Source organism: Oryzias latipes, assembly GCF_053564925.1.
Source record: "Oryzias latipes strain Hd-rR chromosome 1 unlocalized genomic scaffold, Olatipes_Hd-rR_3.1 chr1_Y".
In the NCBI taxonomy this organism is placed as follows: domain Eukaryota; kingdom Metazoa; phylum Chordata; class Actinopteri; order Beloniformes; family Adrianichthyidae; genus Oryzias; species Oryzias latipes.
In genome coordinates, this window is record NW_027616335.1 from 11,611,413 (window position 1) to 11,628,606 (window position 17,194).

The 17,194-nt window shown below is 41.0% G+C and overlaps 1 protein-coding gene and 1 long non-coding RNA gene across 14 annotated transcripts in view; one reads left to right on the forward strand and one right to left on the reverse strand.

Moving 5' to 3' along the window:
- The window catches only part of adgrl3.1 (adhesion G protein-coupled receptor L3.1), a 179,735-nt gene that overhangs the window by 142,976 nt on the left and 19,565 nt on the right, over positions 1–17,194 (reverse strand). The window lies entirely within an intron of this gene.
- The window catches only part of LOC110014974 (uncharacterized), a 28,722-nt gene continuing 15,732 nt past the window's right edge, over positions 4,205–17,194 (forward strand). Inside the window, exon 1 of the long non-coding RNA XR_013654430.1 lies at positions 4,205–4,336. This is a non-coding gene — a long non-coding RNA (uncharacterized LOC110014974). The remainder of the gene's footprint in view (positions 4,337–17,194) is intronic.

Sequence of the window (17,194 nt, forward strand, 5' to 3'; positions counted from 1 at the left end):
CCTCTGGTTAAGTACAAGTCAACACTGGAAAATGAATCAATTTCCTCCTGAAGCACATGCACATGTTGAAAATTGGTGCACAAATTGGTGCCAAGCAAGCGAGTGAAAACAGCACACACAATCCCACCACCAAGAGTGTTTTTGTGCTCCAAGACATTTTGGTTTTATTACCCCTGCAATCGTGTTATGATGTTTGTGTACGAGACTATTTAATTTGCATGTTGTGTGGTGAAAACCGTTCCCCACACACCCTGTAAAACCCTGTTTTGAAGCACCAAGAGGATAGACCTCTCTGCACTCTTGTATTCGTAAGTATGCGCTGTGTCCCACATTTTTCTGCCCCAAATCTTTAGTTCCAACAGAGTCTGCATTAACGAAGCTGTCGCCAAGGTCCCTGTACTCGCACACTATATTGCATGCATCCTTGAACTAATTGATGTTGGGCCAAACACCTAGGCAGCCTGACCTGGTTGGTGCGTCTACACATGCAGTCCTGCCTGTCACTGCAGCGCTCATTCGAGGATTCTCTCTTTCACTAATGAGTGCTGACCAGTCTGGATCCCTCGCTGCCTCGTCAACACACATTTCCACGCACACGAGCGCTTATCTCCCGGAGACCAGATGCCCCTCTCCTTCAGCCGTCATGCAGGCTCTCAAACGTATCTTCACCGCGTTTGCAGTCTACTTTGTGTGTATGCCCAGAAGCATACCATGAGGACTTGTGTCTGTGTGAAGCTTCAGAAAAACCAGCTGAAAAAAATAAGATTTGCAGCTACACTGTTTTCGCGAAACGGAAAAAAAAAAACCTCATGTTTCATTCAAACCCCTTTAATTTGAAGAAAAACAGTTTTCCGAGATGTGTGTTGACACTACAGCCAATGAAGCGTTTGATGTGATTGCATGAAAAAAAAAAAAAACTCTTGCGCATAACTTTCAATCATTCCCATATACTCAGTCAAATCTGTTTGTTTTGCACAGTGCCATAATTGCAACGAAGGCACTCCGGTACTCATACACGATTTTTTTTCCCTCTTGTCATTTTGTTTAATCTACTTTTTATTCACCTGATGGTTGCTCATTCTTTTCCTTGCAGAAGGAGAGGTCGATTGCAGAACAAAGCTCAGGAGGCTATGCACCATGTTGAGTAAAATGGTATCTGTCCACCAAGGTATGGTAAATTACCTCCAGTTGGCTTGCTGGGGGAGCGTTTAACCGCCGTGGACCGTTGCTCATGCGTGCTCCCTTGTGTTTGTGCGTGAAGCGAAGAGATGGAAAAGAGGATGTGTGTGAAAGAAAATGTGTAGGCAGTGTGGCAAATCATCATCAGTGCAGGTAGACAGGTTGGAAGAATTTTGATTAAAGTGACGAAGCACACATGTATGGAAACACACACATTCAGGTTGTTAATTTTGTAGAGTGCCGCAGAAGAGATGACTAATCAGGATAGAACGTGGTGGGAGTCTGGCCTGTGGCCTATAATGAGAGACATCAGACACAAGCACACACATACACGTATGCACACCGCTGCCAATTACATAAGATGCAAACTACATACAACAAACATGTACATGGGGACTAGCCAGCACGAAGCACTGGGAGCAGGAGATGCTGCTTGGCAGACTGTAGCGACCACAAAAGCAAACAAAAAAAATACATACTGTCAGTTCCAAACAATTTAAATGTCTTGACATCTTGATCCCAACATGTGTCTGCACTGTTGCACGTGTCAGACATCTTCTGGAATGAGAAAGCTCACACACAGGCGCCCTCCAACCAAGTTAAAATCACAATTAGCAATGAGTTAGTGTTGCATCTTTGTGCGGGTTCAATCTTAATGTAACAAGACGCACAGTCACGTCAGCTTGTGTCTGAGATTTGGGATCTGTTTGTGTGGCTGGTGCAGCCAGCAGCAGTGTGGATGCTTCTGTGGCAGTTTTGCGACATGGATGATACAGACACAGGCGTGGGGGAAGCATGCGTGTGTATAGGTGGGCAAGGGGCTAGTTTACTAGAGGAATGTCCTTCATTGTCATCGGGGCCCTAAAGACAAGCAGGCTTATTGGGGAAGTATTCTAAAAAGCCTCGGAGGTAAATCCTTTGTGGGTCTGAGTGGAAAAGACTAGAGAGTGCTGGAGAGTAGCCTTCAAGGTATGGGTCACCTCTGCATTGGGGTTTAACACGCTTCAGTCATGCCAGGGTCAATCTAACAAACCTCTATGATGAAAAACAACTGGCAGCCGAGTGTCATATGGTCATATTCATTTTTTATTCATGCATTTTATGGAATCTCTCATTTTTATTTGTCTATGGTATACTATTTCTGATTTTACTCCACAGTCATATGACCAAGTAATTTTAAAGCCAATAATATCCTTATCAAGGTCAGTTGTGCTATAAAACTACTATAGATGTAATCAGGTGAAAAGTGTGGAACATCCTAGACCAAAGACAAACCAATCACAAGGCCACTGTAGATTCCACAGTATTTGGAATCACTAATAGTCAATCACCTCTTGTCTACTGGTATTACTTTTGGTTCACTGACCAAAGAAGATTCAAGAAAGGATCAGGACAACATCCAGAATCCAATAAGAACAAACTGAAGTGGAATCCTCCATGCAGGAAGGCAACAGTCCCAAAGAAGGACCAGGCTGCAGACAAGATGTTACTTGACATCATCAGTCGGTGTAGGTACCATAACCGTCCGGCCTGGAACTTTCGACTGAAGGTAACCTCACACTACGGTAACCCCACTTGGACAAACTACGAAGCGTCGACATCTGCTTGGGCTCTACACATTTTCATTTCATGTTCCCTTTTGTAACCTAAAGTTATTTTCCCTCATAAATTGTGTCTGACAATATTCTTTGTAATTTTTATAAAGACATGTTGCCACAATCCGCTTGTTATTCCAGTTTAAGTTCAGCCCTGGCTGAAAATGTTGTTTTTCCGGGACCGTTCTTCCAATAATAAAGCACTGGGCGCACGGATTAAAATAACTATAAGCGAACATGCATTCAATAATAATCATAACAATAATAAAGGCACGTTTAGAAGACAATCTCGCTTTATGTCGGAGCTATGTTTGTTTACAACATACTTCAAAATATTTTCTTCTATGGTAGTATTGTAATTTGTCCAGACCAATCACTATCTGACACGTCATCGGACCAACCAACAGCCAATCACAAAATGTGACGTCAGCATTAGTCCGAGGACCCCGAACGGAAGTCCCAGGTACCTACACCGGAAGCAGAAATTATAAAAATAAGCCTAACCTTAACATTCACCCTAAGCCTGACCCAACAGTTTTCAAAATGGGCAAAAACTATAACTGTTAAAGGTCGCCAGTTTTTTTTTAGCAATATGGGTATAATTCCATTTCCGGCCAAGAACTTCCGATTCAGGACATTGATGTTTGCAGCAGGTTCTCTTGACTAGGGATGCTAGATTGAAACCTAAATCGTATGTTACATCACTGAGCTGCATTGTGTGGAAAGTGTATAGTTGCATCACTACTGCATGCCAGTAAGTTTACGTTGAAAGTATCAAACAATTTTTGTGCTAAATTTAAGTATTTTATATTTATTGTTTTATTACATTGCACAAGGCTTAATATGAGCCTACTGAAAGATTCTTATTTCATTTTTACTTGCTTACTAGCTATTTTTTGTATGTTGTTGTCGTATTGTAATACACAAATTATACATTGAACCAAAACAAAACCTTGACCCAAAAATCAAGATTTGAACTGAGTCATGGGTAAGTGAATTGTTGCATCCCTTTTCCTAACCATGCACCAATGCAGTCTTATGGAAAACAAATCAGTTGCACATTTTATCAAAAGTTTGGCATAAACTACATGTCGTTTGAAAATCATGTCCAGTCCAAACATCTTGAAGTTTTTGACTAAGTGCCTTATCCTTCACCTCCACATTAGACATGCTTTGCATTTGGAAAAGCTCTCGCTTTGACTGGACCACTGCAGTTCTCGCATGGCTGCCTCTGGCTGCTCTGAGGACGCTCCCAGAAATCCAATGCTCTGAAACCACCCTGAAAATCCATCGCCGGCGACCCTGTGTTTGAGGCACATCCGATTTGATTCTTTTCTGCCCAGCGGCGAGACACTACTTTCTGTTCTCCTCTGCTCTGAACTTTCTAATACTCCGTTCTAATCAACTCCACGCGCACTGGCTGCCTCACGAGACAAGATGGGGCTAAGGTGGAGACATGCAAGGCTGAGCTGGAAGAGCACAACACTGATAGAAGGAGGGATTGAAGAGTGAAGACAGCATGAAGAATATGAGAAGAGGATAGAAGAGAAAGCGGGATAGAGGTAAAAAGTGAAGAAAATTAGAAATGAAAGCTGAAGTGGCTTCAGGAAGGAGAAAGAAAGGCCAAATAACTGATAGAAATGCGCTAAAAAAGATGTAGGGAAATTCTCAAAAACGCAAGAAGATGTAATTTCTTTACCTTTTGAATCTTTAAGATTGACTCAACAAAAACAAGGCCTCATCTTTCACACAATTACCGAATGCCTTAAAAATGGCTAAATTAGCATATTATCCTTAAATTTCACAAATGCCTAATTTAAAACGATACAAATAGCACCTAAAATTAAAAAAAGAAGATAATCCTTAAAATGGTTGTTTAAAATAAAATAAAAAGGTTTTTAAATCCCAATAACAAGCTGATAAATTAACATCTAAATTTAGCCAGCTATCGACAAGGTTCGAGCTAATGTTGTTCTTACTTTTTGTTGTTAAAGCCATCTTTAAAATCATAAAAAAAACAGTTTTTGATTGTTGGATAACTAGCCATACCCTGGATTAAAAATGAGATCAAATAAATGAACACTAAAAGAACAAGTCATGCTGGGGGCTAACTAGCTAACGCTAGCATACAGAAAGGACTAAAAGACAAATAAGCATTAGCTGAAGGCTTATAAAACATGTAAAAAGTAAATGTGAATACCAGTTTGGCTTAAGTGGACTGATGGAAAGCTTTCTCTTAACATTTTGTTATTAAAAATAATTGGAGTCAGATAAATTATGTTTAAATTTCATACTGTCACTTGTACTGCAATAAACTAAGCTAATTCAGATGACAGGAACATTGGGGTAGTACCACATATTTTTTTTAGGGTTTTATTTATTTGTTATTTACTTGAAGTAGGAATACTGTATATAAATATAAAAACTGGGTTAGTTTAAAATTTAAGTTTCGTTAGGCCTTCCTCTACTTGAAGAATGTTCCATTTGAGAAATACGAATGAATCTCTAAGCCCACTGAAAGAAAATATTCATTAAACAGTGAGATATTTTAACAGGGGAAGTCAAAGTTTGCGGGATGGTAGGAGGAATAGGCGTTTCTCGTGGTAAGGAGACTTAAAGCTAGTTTTAAGGTTATATCTATGTTTGTCGCATTGTCAATTCAGGAACTGTTAGTCTCTTTGAATCCCAGAAGTCTATAACAAAAGGTTCAAATATCCGAGTGAGCAGACTGAAGTCACAAGTGAATATAGGTCTTATATTAGCATATATATTAATCTTTTCATGGTGTTTTCAGGATGTTCTCTTACCGTTGAAAGGTTAAAATTGCCCTCTAAAACTTACTTTAAGGCAGAATCTTTTTTTATGCATATACCTAGATTTATATATAAAAATGTACATGGATACAGAAAATGAGTGACAGTCCATGTCAAATATGGCATGAGCAAGTAGGAAGTTGTATCTCAATGCCAAAAGATTAGGAATTTAATTTGTTAAAATACTTTTTTTAAAGATTTTTTTTTTAATTGCTGAAACATTTGCATGCATAAAAGAAAAGCAAAAAATATGAGTTATTCACCTTTCAGCATATATCATCACTGGTCGCCACAGCGAATCAGCCATCACTGATTTGCACAGGTGGTTTTAGCAGACATTTTTACACAAGATGCCCTTCCTGACACAACCCTGTATTTGATACAGGCAGGGGGCCGGCACAGGGACAAGCAATAAAAGATACACTCTCCAACATATTAAGATAAATCCAATCACCAGGCTGGGCGGGAGGCATAAAAGTCTCAAGCTACCCCTGTTCCAGTGGCAGCTGAATTCCTGGGAGGAATCTGTTTCATCAGCTTGCCCCTGTTTTTGGACTTTTCATAAGAAGCCTGTGGAAACGGCCTGGTTTTCCCTCTGCGTGTGATCTTTGTTTTCGGTTATGTTTTGTGTCTTTGTGGTTTTGTTTGTTTGAATAGTGCCTGAGCCTTTAAGTTTGTTACCTTCTTTTCAGCCTTGTTGCTGTCACTCAAATAAACGTCTGCACTGGCAGCCTATAAACCCTACCAGCTTTAATATTATTTTCTTAATGTTATCTATTCTTCCTTCCCTTTGGGTTGGATGTGACACTAAAAAACGTAGAAGCACGACTAGAAGACAACAGTACCAAACATGCACAAGTAGCTACGGTCACACCGCCCTCAGCAATGTTTGTTCAAGTGGCCGATTTCAATCAAAAGTTTCCAAGTTTCAAGTTTCCATGTTCTACAATCTACACAAGTTTTTACAACTCTTTTCAGGCTCTATGGATAAAACACGTGGCCATTGAACATGCACTGCAACTTAAAACCAGTCAAACTTTGATTTCACTTTTAAGTCAAGGAAATTGCCAAAATTGAGAATTTGCGGTTTGTGTCCATCCAGAATTATATGACACCGAGTCTTTCGTATACGGAACAGAGCTGAAAAAGCCTACAGCGAGATTCATGACATTTGCACCGCTTTGACATTTTGTACCAAACCTTTTCGAACTGTCGTGGTGGACGTGCGCTAGAAAAAATTGAAACAGTAGAAAAAGACGGAGAAGCCCCTCCCTGCATGTCCAGTGTGAACAGCATGGTCAAAATGCAGGTTCAAGAAGCTGTGTTTTAGCGTGTTCTATGTAGCTTTTAAACATGGCAGTCTAGCTAAAAATCTCAAATTGTTTGAGGGGTAAATTACCAATTTGCCTGATACTTTGAACTTTGTCAACAAAAGATGCAGTGATGCTGATTCGGCTGTTGCTGTTTTCCTGCCTTTGATTCATCTGTCTTCTCCTTCATGCCACCTTCTCTCAGCCCCCAAAGCCCAACTCCCTCTCTTCCCCTCTGTCACTGTGCTCTAAAGCCAGTGCTGTCACAAAGGATATGTCAAAGCCTAGCCTTAAAGCCAGCGGCGGAGTTTATGTATGCATGCAATTGGATTTATGAGACAAGAAGAGAAAGTTGTCCTGTACTGTACAAAGAACAGCCACCTCAGCAGTGAGCGATGCTGCATCAAAGACACGGGCAGGGTCTGACACTCGTGACCCAGATTTAAACCCTGAAGACAGGCCTTGGCTCATTTAGCAGGGGAATACACTGGAATCTTTGTCTAAATATCCTTGTTTTGATTGCTTATCTCATTTTTCATTCCCTCCATTAACGTCCGTCAAATTGCTCCTTTTCATCCAATTTCTTTATCTGCCTTTTACAATTTGTCTCTTTTCGCTGCCATTTTTCTTTATAGTCTTTCCTATCACTCCATTTCCCGTGTCTCCTCGATCATCCGCCAAGTCAATCCAGAAGCTTCTGCTTTTCCATAAGGATGATAAAAAAAATAAAAATCTCATATCTTTATGTGTTTTTCATGTCAAAATAACCTCTAATAAAAGAGTAGAAGAGCTTCCTCGGACAGAGATAATGAGACTGCTTTCCGCTTTTCCCTGATAGTTCTCAGAAGCATGCAAACTTTCAAAGATTTGTTCAGAATCAGCAAACTTCAAAAGAAAAAAGAAAAAAAAAAACTCTAGAGATCCTTGTAACTCTGTTGGATAAAAAGGAGTTTGTGCATAAGACATTAGGACCAAATCTTTGCAATGGCAGTACAGGGCAGATGTGAACTGTGTGTATCAGGGTTTTAAAATATTCATTCAAAAAGGCTTTTCTGGGGTGCTTACCGGGCTCTTCATAACTTAATAATGCATAAGCACCAACACTGGTATATAAATATAAAAGAAGGCACTTAACGCTGGATTGTCTAACTGTGGAGAAAATAACATTGGAAGTGCAGATGGATCCACCTAGGGGAGGAGATTGAATTTGTCTGCAGACGGGACCCTTGATTTATGCAATAAAAACAAAGTACATATAGAAATGAATGTCTTTAAACATTTTTTCCACCACTTTGCGGGCTTTTCTATGCAATGAAGTGAAAATAATGTCTCATGGCATATCCAAGATGATGCAGGAGCATCCATTGGCAAGAACCTTTGTTTGCTTTTGCCTTTTTAGCTCTATGCATACCAATAATAGTAATTGGAAGTTTTCTTTAAAGGGCCTATATCATGCAAAAACTACTTTTTAAGCTTTTAGGGGTATAAGCATGTTAATTCCTCACAAAAAACAACCTCAAAGCGGTGTTTTGCTTCATTCATACAAAACTCAGAGTATTCCTCTAAAAACATGTTCTGTGAGCACCAGCCCTTCCCAATCCACGCAAATGACTGGGTCTTCCATTGTGACATCACAGAAAGAGGAACAGCCCCTTCCAGGAAGAGTCTGCACTGCCAGCACAATCCTCATACACACACACACACACACACACTTTCTCTGTGGAGCTTGCGGTGGTCAGCAAAAAGTTTTTCCTTGTACATCCACAATATGCACATCCATCTATGCAAAAGTTCAGACGTTGTTTTGTTTTCGTGGAGGAAATGCAGATACGCTGCAGAGGCCGGCTCTAGGTTGAGGTCATGAAATGGGCGGCACCCACGAGGAGTAAAGGGGGTGCCTCAGAGATCGAGTCATTTTACTTCCGGGACGGAAAATGAGCTGCGAAAATAACGCATATTTCATTCAAAAAATTGATATTTAGTTTGCAAAAGGTAATATTATTATCATATATGTTAATAGCTTACCCTGAAAGGCTTAAGAAAACCATGATATAGGCCTCAAAAGGGGGCCAAGGAGAATCAGTATTAGGTATTCAGTACTGGAAATGCATCAAAAATATCAATACAGGTAAGAATTACTTCTCTGCTGGATTGGACTTCCCTTTTCATTCCAGAGCAAAAACATTCATTGACTAATTTGTCTCAACCAAAAAAAAATAAAAAATCCTTGCAATTATCCTAAATGCAAGTTAATATTTTATTACTTTGGTGCAATCTAGTAGCCATGTCAATTGCATGCGACCCACACACACACACACGCTCACACAAACACAAAATGAGTGCTTCAAATGCAGCGATTTGTTGAGTGCACAGTGCCGATGGCGGCGTAGCTCCCCGCTGCACCAGCCACAGCGGAGACAGTGGACAACTTGCATATCCGATAAGCTCTATCCATCACTTTTCTCGCACCCATGACACAATGAGCTCCTGCAGGATGCGTAGGTGGCCATTTTGATGCAATCATTGGGGACAGCAAAAGGTAAACACTGAGCTAAATGTCAGCTGTGGTGATTGCGCCGCCACAATATCACCTCGGGTGAGGGATCCAAATAACCAAAATCAATAATCTAATCATTTCATATTCAAATCACACAGAGTAGAGGTCTGGATCTTATTGCAGTTTCATATCCCTGGTGGGCTGATTTATTCCAATAAGCAAAGCGAAGCAGGCACTCGCATTGAAAATACAGTAATTTCAGTATAGCTAGAAATGCCGATCAGAGTGATTGGACTGAATGCTTATCACTCGATGTACGTGTTGGTTGTTGTTTTTGTTTTGTTTTGCAATAAGTGTGATGCACAAACATTATTGTACCTTCCTGCTTTCCCCCTACTCAACAGAAAGCATTTGTCTGCAGATGTCTAGAATAAAGTAAAAACAAAACTCCAGCAAGAGCAGAAACACAGAAGAATGCCGTTTATTTAGTTCAAACAACAGAACCCAGGGTGTGTAACTATGCATCAATGCATAATTGTGTCTGAGAGGAATGTTTGATCAAAAATTCATTTTTCTGACGCTCAGATCTTCATATTGAGGTTGTAGCTCGAGGTGTTCAGGATCGCTTCACTTTGAAAAGTTGTCCATTGAAAAGTTTTTGCGCACAATGGCAGATCGTGAACAAAAAGACGACGCCATCCCCACATTTATTCCGCTCTGCTATGGGACTCAAGAGACTGGTTTATTTATTTTTCAGGGTTGAAAATGTGACAATCTGGATCTGAGGGCGCCAGGATGCTACTTCCAATACATTTTTACATTTTTCACCCCGAAAAAGTCACAATCTGCCACATTTGACCAAGAAGTACAAGAACGAAAGGTAATCGAAGGTTTTTGATACATTGATAATGACCTTATGGGTGGGTACAGGCTGCGTATTTGTGGTAGATCTGGTGGAACGTACAAAAGTTAAGCTACATTTTGGGACCATTTTTGTAACAGCTCTTAAAGTGGCCCCATAAGCCTCAAGGGAACTGCAAGACACACCTGTGCTAACCTTAAGATACAGCTGCAACTGTCTACAACCCTCCATAGGCCCAGACAACACAAAAACCTGCAACCCCCAATACGGACATAATTTGTACTGCCCAAACAGATTAACCAACCTCCTCAGCATGTGATGGGGATAATTGAACTGGTTAACAAACACAATGAGTGAGAAATCTCTGTGAGTCCATCTGGTAATCAACGAATCCAAATCTATATTCACAATACAACCTCCACGATTAGGACTGGCCACCCAAGCGAGAACATCACAAATGGACAAGGACACAGAGGGAAAAGAAAGGGCAATAGTAACTGTCACAACTTGTTTTCTTTCATAAAGACCCTTCTCACAAATGAGATGGATTATCCTTCCTGGAATACAGCAACCCTAAATAGCTGCTTTTTTTCCAGGCTGTTGACAAAGAGCATCTCCCTGGTCCATTCCCCTCCTTGTCGACCGTGTGCTTGGATGAGTGTGCGTTGCACAAGGTGTGCAAGTGAGCTCCTCTGCGTGTGCACAGAGGACCAGATGCTTGTGTGTTTGATTGGGTGTGTGCATTGGTTTTTGTTTTTCATTTCCCCTCTGATGCTTTGTCTCAGCCTTAGGAGGAAAGAACGAGTTCACCAGGGAATGACTTGTATCGTCAATGTAGTCAAGAGGATCCAAGTTGCAGCAAAAGTTGAAGCGACAATCTTTTCTGACTGCTAGTGATGCAGAAGAACTGCAGAGACCCACTTTTTGCATTTTTCGCAGAAAATGACATCAATCCAAACAAGTTTTTTTCTCTTCTGAATGCCCATCTGAGTGGAAAAAAAGCTGGATCACTTTTATCCATTAACGCTGTTACACCTGAGCTGTCTAAGGAAGCGCACAGATTCACGCTCTTGAACACAGAGCTGCCTCACTGGAAACGCTAAAGGTTAAGTGCCCGGAGGTTGTAGTCCTGATGGTATTTCTTGAGGGGGCTTTTACAGCCAAGATTTTAACAACTGACATACTACAGAGACGTCCAACCATGACCTGTCAGTCACAAGATCATTCCCTCTGTACCCTCGTGTTGCTGCAACAATCCTGTTTGTAGATGCAGAATCAAGGGGCCTCCTATCAAACCGATTTGCACAAATACATTTGTAATGAAACAATGCCCAGTTGTTCATCCAAACCTGCAAACAATTGTTTTAATCTTTATTTTGAAAGCAGGGTGACGAGACAAAGTATAATGTTGTATTTTTTATTCCATTCAAGGTGATGCTAAGTTACGCAGAGTTCTGGTTATATCCTATAAAGCTACATACACACCACCCTCGGCAACACACGTTCAAGGTTATAATGTAAACATGTAATTGCAGGTTTTGGGCTTCTGCGTTAAAAACTATCACGTTCACGCCTGGCTATGCAAGTTTTTACAACCGTTGTCAAGCTCTACGTACAAAAACGGTAAATGTAGATTGCAAGTTAAACCAATCAGGGACTGTGATTTGGCAGTTATTACTTTAATTCTCTAAAGTGCCAACTGTTTGAAATTTGATTATAAAGAAGATATTCATAATTCTGGTTTGTGCCCGACTGGCATTCTTTGACAACAAGTCTTTCATATATTTCAAGTCTTTCATTTTCATATATTCGTACTAAGCCTCTTCCAACTCTAGGTGGCGGACATATGCCAGTAAACAGAAGATAAAGAAAAAGAAGCTCCTTCCTGCCTGTCCAGTGCAAACCCCAAGGACTAAACGTGCATTCAAGAATCCGCATTGAACGCGTTCTTTAATGTGTGTCAAATACCAGGTGTGAACGAAGCTTTAGTAGCAGTGTTGATGTTATTTCAACTACTGTAACTCTTCAAACATACATATACGCAATTCATGTAAATGATACTGTCACCAAGAAAAGCGACTTTTGTTTTTCTCTTTGCGTCTGATTCTCATTGATTGCTTAAATGCTCCAGAAGGGCGCGTCTTATTTAGGAATCGTCAGCAAGGCGGTAATGGTAACTTGCAATTTAGCGACACATGCAATGAAAGGGTTAAAAAAAAGGTTCATTGTTTGCTAAATAGAGACTTTATTTTATTGATTTTCATCTTTTCAACTACTTCCTGTCACTTTCATACAAACTTGTTGCTTTCTTCAAATCACTTTGTTTGCAACATCAAAACGACCATTTTCCTTGCAAAATCAAAAGGAAAAACGCACAACCTGTAGAAAAAAACTGAGTCGTCACAGTTTGGTAAGCACATGGGACGCTCCACTTTCGTAATTTGTCAAGTATAGCTCAGAAATATTGACAAAAATAAATGTTTAGTGCCCTCCTCCATTACAGCTTCTGTCAGATCCAGTATTTCAGTGACATCTGCATCTTACCCAGCACTGGCTCGTGTGCCCATTTGTGTGTGTGCGTATGAAACCCACAAAAAAAAAGCTGAGCCTAATTGCACAAGTCCATCTGCTGACTCCCAAACAGGCTTCTAACTCGCAGACACAAACAACACAGACAAAAAATAGAAAAAAATGCAAGTACAGGCAACACACATGCCACAAGTTTCTGCCTCAAAGCAGTCAACTTAGACCCCGCACAATCTGCGCCTTTTTCTTTGGCAGCTGTGTGGATGGCGTTGACTGGCATGGTTTACAATATGGGCTCTATTGTTTCAGGACAAAGGCTTCTCAGCTCAAAGCAAAGGTCAAGTGAAAAAACAATAAACCAGTATTCATGGGCAAGAGGGGGGAGAGCATGGGGAGAGTGTGCTTGTATATAAGCATGGATGCTAATTTGACTACATTTAGAGGTTTTGAAACCAAAAACGGGAAAGCCTTTGCCCTCTAAGTTACAGTTCTTAAAAAAAAAATAATAATTGGAGCCAGGCACAGTTCACCAAGTGACCACCAAGGGGCTGTCACCCTTGAAACAATGGAAACCATGGACTGTGATGTCTCCCATAGAAAACGGTCAACATCCAGCTCCAACAAACTCAAAACAATTCAGTCTCTATTTTTGTACAATACAGATGTTGGAACCAGATCTAATCAGTGGGCAATAGCTGTGTTTACATGGACAAAAGTAATCGGAAAGAATGCCTGATCGGAAGAAAAATGTGTAAACACGCCGTTCGGAATACTCTGCCCCGATCAGACTCGTTCAGATCAAAATTTTTCTTTCCGATCGAGATAGGAGGGTTATGCCAATTGTTGATCCGATCGTTGTTCATGTAAACAGTTCATTCCGATCGTGGGTCACTACTGCTCTGCTTTAACGTCATGCATAGACGTGTTTCGCTCCAGAGAAAGCTTTGGAGCTCAAACAGGACCGACCCGCTGCTCTGCGGATGCTTGACGCGAAGCGCTGCTTCGCTCTCGCCCAACTGGCTCTTCCCCTTTCCCCTCTCTTACACCCCTTACGAGGGGGGTGCAGGGGAGGAGCGCTTCGTGCCCCGTGACGTCTGGACGCTGCGTGGTCCGGGCTCGGGCGCCGGTGGACCAAGCGAACTGTGTCTCTGAGCAGAGCAGCCGGACGTATTAATGTGTGTTTCAGGGGATGGAAGGATGCTTTGTTACGTGTGCGTTTTGTTGTTTTGTTATGTGTGGGATACTTCGGACTGCAATCCGTCCCACCGCTCTGGGTTAGCGGCTGCCGGACTCAGGAGAACCGTGTGTCCGAGCAGAGCTCCGTGTGTGAGCTTTTCAAAGCAGAAATGCCACTCAAACTTCCGAAACCGTTCAAACAATCAGCTGGATTTGTGTTTTCAGTCGTGTCCCGAAAAAATAAAGGCTGATGTTATGCCCACATATTTACGTGCAGCCAAAATGCAGGTTGCGGCATTTCCAGCATGGATTTTGTGTTCATCAAAGGCTAATATTGTTAGCGCGTGTTAGCCTTCTTCCAGCTCCATTCTTTCACAAAAAAAAAGCACTGACCACACCGATTAAACTCAAAATGATGAGCGAACAGGCGCTTCATAATATTCATAACATTAATAAAAGCATCTTTAGAAGATAATCTCGTATATTACCGAGCTACTGCATAAATGTAAACGGCAACTCTGTTTACAATGGGACCCATTTCCGCTTCCGGTATTTTCAACACTACTGCGCATGCCCAAATGATTTATTCCGGCCAAAAGTGTGACCGTGTGAACGTTTGTTCTAATCGGAAAATGGTTTTCTGATCCCATGTACACGGTTGGATTTTAATCCGACCATTATCCGATCAAGATATGTTGCGCATGTAACCGCGGCTAGTGACTGGTCCAAGTCGGTCGAGTCAACATTTCTATGGTAACCACTCTCAGCAACCAGGAGTGAGCTTATCAGAAGTCGACACCCCTACCACCTATAAACAAGCTCGGGAGAATCTGTCAATCAAAAATTTGACGTGAGACCACATGCTTTCATTGAGGCATCTCATTGGCCAGTTTATGCAGCTTGCAATACAGGAAAAATATCTTGGAAAAAAAACAGAGTTAGCAAGAACATCTTAAAAACAGGAAGTGAGCAAGAATGGTAATGCTGACAAATATGTGTCCAAATTGGAGGGCCGCGCTCTTCCTGGGCTGCATTTGTTAGTTCCTTACGTCATAGCGTCACGACAAGTGCTGTGCAAATTCAACGACTCCATTAAAATGCGGCCAACGAATGCGGCCTTCTTGATCCTGATTTCAAAGATTGGTCTGGTGTATCCTTCTATACTGTCCATATCCCAAGATGCATTGGGGCCGAACCCAGAGTTTTTTCTGTCAGCAATGGCGGAATGGGAAGCAGAACACGCAGTTGGAAATAGTCACACCTTTTTATAATTACACATCCAAGATTAAAAATTGAATCCAATAAGCCAAGAAGATGTTGGGCTCCATGCCTGGTTCACCACTCCTCTCTGTTCAGGACTCATGGTTGCTAGGCGAAAGGACATTCGCCGATGTAACAGCTGGAATTATCTAAAGGCTAGGCTCGTCCAAATTCTCAGCTGTTCACATCCGGCCTACCCGCTCAATGAAGGACCCGGCCATCGTCGCCCGGGAAGGGTCGCCCGGGAAGGCCATGGCCATTGAAAGAGGCAGCCATGACGACTAACAGTTTATTATTTTTTTCAAAATAAACAGCTGTTACTGGAATCATAGCTCATTGGAGCCAGTGGATACGTCCTGTTTGAAATGTGAGGGGGGAGGGGTCACCCCGTACGGTTGCTTTGCGTCATAGTAGTACGACTACAGCAAAATCAAATCTATTACCAACAACGATGAAGGTCATCCAGCAGCTTGTTTTTTTCCACTTGGCTTTTGCTACATCGTATAGACAACTCATTCAATGTTGTTTGAGAGAAAATTGTGGGGCGGTGAAGAGAAATACGCTTGTGCTGGTTTGGCACTTTCATTTGTCGCTATGCCCCTCAGCCAAACAACAGGTTTCATTGTGTGACCACAGTAGCTCTGCCCTAACCGGCCCGTTTCATTTTCCTACGTACTTACAACCAGTGGGGCACAAAAATGGAACAGTCCGGCTTAATGGAGCCATTCTACAATGGAAACACTCAACATACCGGACCGGACCACTCAGCAGAAACGAGGCTTTAAACAGACAATGTTAAAAAAACCATTTTTATTCCCAAATCAAATCAAACTTTATTTATAAAACTCATACATAGGTAACACAAAGTGCTTTAAACTGCAAAAACATTTTTACATCTTAAAACCAAAACTACTAGCACAAACCTTACAACCTATAAAAAACTATACAAATATACATTGTAGATTCTTTTCTTTAGATCAATTTACACCTACTGTAAAAGAAACCCCACACCTGTAACATGTGAAACTCTTTTTTTACAATTAGTACAAAAGCCCAAAACTGCCTGCACAACTCTGTGAAAACCAATCCGACCGATCAATTCAGAAGACGTGAAACTTTACGTGATTTGTCGGTCAGAAGGGGCCTTGGAGTACATGGTGTGAGCGTGCTGTGGGTAATACTAATTCAGCAGGAGCGGACAATCAAATTATGGAGATGTGTTTTTCTAACAAGTAGGGAAACAAAACTGCAATCTCCATTATGTAAATCACAACAGTTCCACTGTTTGGATATGGATATTGTTTGGCAGGAGCTGTGGATAAATTTAGAGAAAGTCACCTGAAAATGTTGTGTCAGCAGTCACGGGTGCACCAGACACAGATGTGAATATATCATTTAGATAAGTTAGGCTATATGTAGAATTGCAGCTCTTTCTTTTCTTTGTTTAACAGTCTTTTTCAAATTTTACAAACAAATTAAACAAAACAAAAAAACCAAATGTTTTGGGAAAAATTATATTTTCTGTGTATTGGTTGATGCGCTTGCATGACTATGTGACCCACGCAGATGCAGTCATCATGGCAACAAGTAAATATGAACTTAAAATTAATATGGACCTCCGTTAGCAGTGTGTTCAGTGAAGGGTTTTTATTTAGTCATGTTTGTATGTTTTTACTGTTCTTTCTCTTTTGCTCATGGAAATAAAAAAAACATTAAAACAAAGAAGTGCCCGGTGATGTCACAAAATAAAATTTCAAGCCAAACAACCTCACAAGAGACAAGGAAGGAAGGCGGGGCAAAACAAACAAGACAGGAAGTACATTGAAATTGATCTACAAACTTGCAAACGTGATCATAGAAAGTAGAAAACAAGAAAAAATAATTATAAAAAGAATGAATCCTCAAACTTAACAACAGTCATCCATTCTATACTATCTCTCAACCTTCAAATGTAAATCAATGTCTAATAATGACCA